The sequence below is a fragment of the Talpa europaea genome (assembly GCF_964194135.1).
Source record: "Talpa europaea genome assembly, chromosome: 2".
Lineage (NCBI taxonomy): Eukaryota > Metazoa > Chordata > Mammalia > Eulipotyphla > Talpidae > Talpa > Talpa europaea.
The window spans coordinates 39,234,630-39,240,887 of NC_140068.1; positions in this window are offsets into that span (position 1 = coordinate 39,234,630).

Below are 6,258 nucleotides of genomic sequence, written 5' to 3' on the forward strand. Positions count from 1 at the left end.
GTCATGAAATGTGCATAACTTTAAGGAAAAAGAAATAAGGTAAGACTTTCATTTCTGGCAACATAGCCACATAGTACCCTAAACCATTCTTTGCTATTGAAATAACATTTTATGCATCTAATGTATAAAATGCATGGTGAAATAACTAAACCGTATATCATCTCTCTAAGTATATAATTATACCTATGAAGCTGCTCAGAATTAAGAAATCAGCAGAGCCCTGAAATAAAATCAGGAAACCTGATTATAACAAAATTCTAAAGTGGGCATTGCTCTGAGAATTTCTGGCAAGCCCTAGAATCCTTTAGCTTCCACTTAGTTGGTCTGTAGGTTAGCATCACACCTGGTCAATGCAAAGAAAATAATAAGAGATATGTAAAAATCGTTTTCTAGAGGGTTATACTGTCAATGTAATTGGTAATTTGAACATGGTATGTCCACATTCCTGTGTAATCAGTTTGGTAATGGTTTAATTCTTCACTTAAAATGTTTAATGTTAAATCAGTATCACCTTCAGTAACAAAAGAATTATATAAGTTTTATAATGATTGAAAGGAAGGAAAAAATCACTGCAGAGGGAGGATAATGAGAACTACAATGAAACAGAAATTACTGATAAAAATACCACCTTATTTTTAACCTATATACGACATTAGAAGACATTTATATTTATATTATTTCTTTTATCCTCACCACAAACAAAAAACATGTGAGATAGGAAATAGGATTAAAAAGTTAACTTTCTATCTGATAATAAATACTACACTTGATAAATAATATATATCAAAATAAATATATCAAAGTATTATTGAATGTGACAGGTACAAGGAATATTACTATAAAATTGACCTTAGCTATACAAAGCAGAGGGGAGCATTTATCCACTAAACATGTTCTCCTTAACTGCTAAGCCTAGATTACTTGAATGATCCCCTTTGGACCCTAACTATTAGCTTAATTATTTGTGTGATTGTTACCTCTCCAACTCAAACTTTTCTATAAATATAAGATTAGAGAAAGATTCTACTTCAGAACTCAACAGCAAGACAAATTTACTAAAGTCCAACAACTATTTAATGAAGCGGAAAGAAAGTTTAGAGGGAAAAACATACCCTTCTATTATAAACATTAGTTACATGCGCCAATGAGATCCTGAGATTGAGTAATTGGAATTCTATGCCAAAATAAAATTCAGTCCCCATCTCTTAAGATATCATTTTACTAAATGAGACTTCTGAACAAAAGCAAAATTAACTGGCTCTTTTTAAGTTTGGTAATTGCAAATGCACAGTGAGTAGTACCCTGCTGCTGACAGAGAGCCAGAGGACTACTTAAACTAACTCAATAATGGTAGCTGTGCTAAATAATGTATGTACAATATCAAAAGCTGAATGGAGAGAAGAAATGGAGAACCCATTTGAAGATTTGGAATTTGCTCAAAACTGCTCCTGCAATAACTCTCAGGATGATAAGAACTAAGCACAGAGCAGTAATAAACACTGCAGTCCTGTATAATTTATCAACTTTTCTCTTTTCATTTTTAACACTGACTCTTCATGCTTAACTAAAGAAACAAAGAGCAGTAGCTTTTTTCGTCATCTGGTAAAGCATTATGAGCATCCTGACTGATATATTTTCTGCTCAATCTACTAACAAATGGTGTCCACTCTCCTGTTAATCTACATCCCATCTCCACATTGGGCTTGACGCATACTTCCCATGCCCTTGTTCTTGTGCCTCTTCTCATTTCATCCTTTCTCATTACAGCTCTCTTATGTCATCATTATAACAGAAGAAAAGTGAATTCTTTGTGTCAGTTTTCCTCAATTGCCCTTAGTTCATTTTTTTCCAAAATATGATTGCTATGGGTACCTTGACATTAGGGCAAATTGAAAACTAATCAGTCAAATCTTTTCTTAAGTGTTGATATATTTTCAAAGCAGTGTCATGTCTTAGAATGAGAGGGCTTTGTCCATAGTAATGTGATATAGCCATCTTAAAAGTATAATGTGAGGTAGCCATAAAAGAGGTCAAGACTATTTAAAACTGGGAGGACAATAAATTAAAAATTGACAATTTACCTAGGCACTAATTTTGCTCCACTGCAATTGTCTTTCTTCCTTACACATTAATCTCCCATAACAAGAACACTCGTTAGTGCTAACCTGGTGGAATCCCTTGGAATAAGAGATTAGACTCAGATACAGTATCAGAACTCATCCCTTCTAAGCCCTTTGTTTCTGGGAGGAAGAAAAAAAAACAGAAGATCAAGGAAGTCAAGTGATTTAGCCAAAGTCACATAGCAGATGAGTAACAGAATTTGACCTTCCTGTTCTGTTTTACCTTGATGGGCATAGAGAATGGGGAGGTGGTTTTCTGCCTCATAGTAGGTAGAGACCTGTCCTCTTTGGGTCTGAGTTTTGTCACCTGTATGCTACATTGATGCTGCCCTCTCCACCTCGCAGGATTTCCTCCAGTGTGTGTGTGTGTGTGTGTGTGTGTGTGTGTGTGTGTGTGCGTGAGAGAGAGAGAGAGAGAGAGAGAGAGAGCATTGCCTTTGTGTGGCATATGCTCTATTTCAAATACTGTACTTGAGACTGTAAGACTTTGTGGGTAGCTACCTTGTTCCTGCAGGCAGACAGCATTCCCAAGGTTGATTGCCCAAGGAAGAAATTGGTCTCAGCAAAAGCCACAGAACTGCAAGAGAGAAATAAAGAGCTAAGCAAAATTTAGCAATTGGGAAATCTTGGTGAAATATATGTAATTATTCAAACTTTTCAAAATAAGAAAATGAGGTCACTTACAGCACCCTGTAAACCTGCAAAGTACTATGCAAAGACACAGTGCTATGCCTACTTAAAGCGGTGTGCTATCTGGGTGCCATGTCTATTGAGCTAGTCAGAGTTCATTCCAACTAAGTGATTTGATTATTCTGCCATTATTTAATGAGCATCCATGACCCTAAATGCTGGTGATATAATAATGAAAGCACAGCCCTTAATCTCATGGAATTATACATTCTAGTTAGAAGGAAACACAGTGAACAGGCAATTATAACTTGGTTTCAAAAAATTAAATTGAGGAGGTGACAGTGAAATATAAGAAGAACTTATAAGTCAGCCCTGGATGGTCAAAAAAGACCTTTCCAGGGAACCGAAGATCTAAAAGATAGCAATTAAGGCAAGGCTGGAAGCAGGAGAAGAGAGAAGGAAGCATTTGTGTTTGGATCTAACATTTATTGAGTATTACTACATACCAGTGTTCTAATTACTTTATCTGCCCCTAATTACTTTAGCAGCCCATGTACTCCTCATAGCAGTGCTGTGGGGCTGCCTCTTGCCATCCTATTGGGACAGCATTTGCTGGTGTCCTATGCCTAACAGGTAGGGCACAGAGTTATTGTTTCAGTCTATGGATACCTTAGACCCCAAAGTGAAACTGACAATGGCCTATGTAAAAGAACTGCAAGTTTTCCTGTGTGAAGTTTGTTTGCATAGGTGTTAGGGAGTATATGGAGCAGCAGTAAAAACGAATAAGGGGTTTTTTAAAGTGGCTTGGATGTATTATCATAATCATCATCATTACTTATTAATGTTTTTCCTTCTTTTATCAGGTTCCAACCACCCAAGTGCCCCTTTTACCTACCATTCTATGGAAACTTTTCCTTTTATTATTTTTTTTTTACTGCTTCCCCACCCTCTACTTAAAGATTTAATGGCAGACATATGTCACTGTCACCTCTTCAATTTAATTTTTTGAAACCAAATTATAATTGCCTGTTTACTGTGTTTCCTTCTAACTAGAATGTATATAATTCCATGAGATTAAGGGCTGTGCTTTCAATATTATATCACCAGCATTCAGGGTCATGGTTGCTCATTAAATAATGACTAAATAATCAAACCACTTAGTTGGGATGAACTCTGACTAGCCCAACAGACATAGCACCCAGATAGCACACCACTTTGGTTTTGTCTATCCTCATCAATCACTAAACCTGTATTTATTAACACTCTAGCAGGTGAACCCCCAAAGCCCTATGAGTGGCATTGCAACAAGTGGTCACATTCTTTAAAATGGGATAATTTTCAATTTAAATCCTCCTTCTGTGTGCCCTTGGGTAAATAATCTGTTCATCTCTCTGCTTTGGTTTTCATCAGAAAAAAAATAAAGTGGACAATACTTCACAGGTCTGTTATATTACATGAAATAATAAATGTGAAGGAAAAAACCACAAAGCCTAGTATCCAATAAATGGAGTTGTCCACTTCGTAAGGCTGTTCCCCAGACAAATGAGCTAATACTCAAAAGACAGTTATGATTTCCTTGGAATAATTCTGCTATATAATTTCAGTTGTTTTTAATGAACTTTGCGGCTATTGTTTCTGTTATTGTTTTTACTGGTACCAAGGGCTTGCTGTAACCACGTCTACAAGCCTTTGAACAGCACTTGAACATATCTTTATTATTATTTTTTTCAAATTCCCTTATTTCTTTGTTTCAACTAGGGAATCATTTCTTTCTTTGCTTGAGCTGCTTTAGAGAAACAGCCAGATGCCTCTATAATTTGCTGTTTCTGGCCACATACTCTGTTATTTAGATACTCTGCTTTGTTCAGCTATGATACCGGGCTTATTAAAGCCATCATAGTCTGGAGAAATTAATTGTGCTGTTCTTCACACACAAAATGAAAGACACTGAGAGATTAAAAACTAGGTATGGAGGGGAGAGCTTAAATGTTACTGTAGTTCTTTAACTTTTTTTCCTAAAAAGCAACAATAGACTTAAAAAAATTAATTTTATATAAATTGCCTATTGCCAGTCAGACTACTCTGCTGAAAGAGTATTAAAATAGCTATTAAATTTGCCACAGCTAAAGAGAAAGGACTTTGGGACTGGGGAAGAAGTTAACCCTCTACGCAATTTATCAGCCTTGTCCTGAAGGACCGGATGGTGTGGCTTCTCTTTGACTTATGTCCCTACACCAAAAGCAACAACTCAGCTTTTGAGACTTCTCCCTGGCAGATACTTTATGAAGTTGTGGAAAACCAGTGAGATATCAGGAATGTCAATTAACCAATTATCCATAATTTTCCCTGAGCAAGATTTATTCAGGAGCTGCTATATTTTCTCCTACTAGATTCAGTCTGAGGCTGATTATTTTTGTAAAATAAGATTTTTACTTCTTGTGATCTAGAGAAGCTCTTTAGATACTGACTTGGCCTCTTCATTACACAAAAATTTCAAGAGATTTCAGCCTGACTTTTTTTTTTGGGGGGGGGGGTTGGTTTTTGGCAGCTGAGGCATCTTGCTTTGAACAGAAAATATAGCATTAGCATAATGTTTCCATTAAAAGTTACTTATATTAAAAATGGAATTTTTTTACAATCCAATTATATGATTAATGAGAACTACATCTAATTCCTTTTCTCTTTTAAATGCACTGCAAGAATAAATTTTTAACCCTCCTGAAGTTATTAATTCTATTTCATTTTTATAAAGTTCCCAAATGATTATAAAGTTATATCACACGGAGTCTTACTCAAGACTCATGTCATAACAACCCAGTGAGACATTAACTTCATTTACAGAAGTTAAATTCAGAAAGTTTCCATTACAAAACTAAAGCAATGTGACTGAGTTCTTTAACTTCCATTATGGCTTTGCCCGTCACTGTGAATGACTCATTACTATTCATTGAGATCGCAAGTAAAAATTTCTAGCTTTCTTCAGGGTCATAGGAGTAAGAAAGATGCTTTGGAAGGTGTAAATTGGCCTACTGTAAATAGAGGAGGAAGTGTAGGGAACTAGGACATCCCTGAAAACAAAAGGTTGGAAGAAGACATACCCCAAAAAGAGAAAACTCCAGTGACTATGAGTAAGACACAAAAAACCTGGACTGTAAGGCCCAGCTCATCCCATAGAGCAATATGTCCATGATGCTAACTGTTCTTTTTATAAAGAGAGAAGCTACAGGGGCCTCCCCGGGGGTGCAGCGGGTTGAGTGCAGCGCTGTGAAGCTGTCTGCAGCCTCTGCAGCGAGGATTCGATTTCCGGCCAGCCAGGGAGATACCCACATGGCGCGGCAAACCTCTCCTGCCTTGTCTGCTGCTACCCTCAGCAGTGTCTTCGGTCCATTTGCCTGTTCTGCTCCCCATTCTTCCTCTGGTGAATCCTCTCACCCTCCCTCACCTCTGGCCTGTACCCCAGTTCTTGTATAAATAAAAATAAATCCTTAAAAGAGAGAGAGAGGCTATA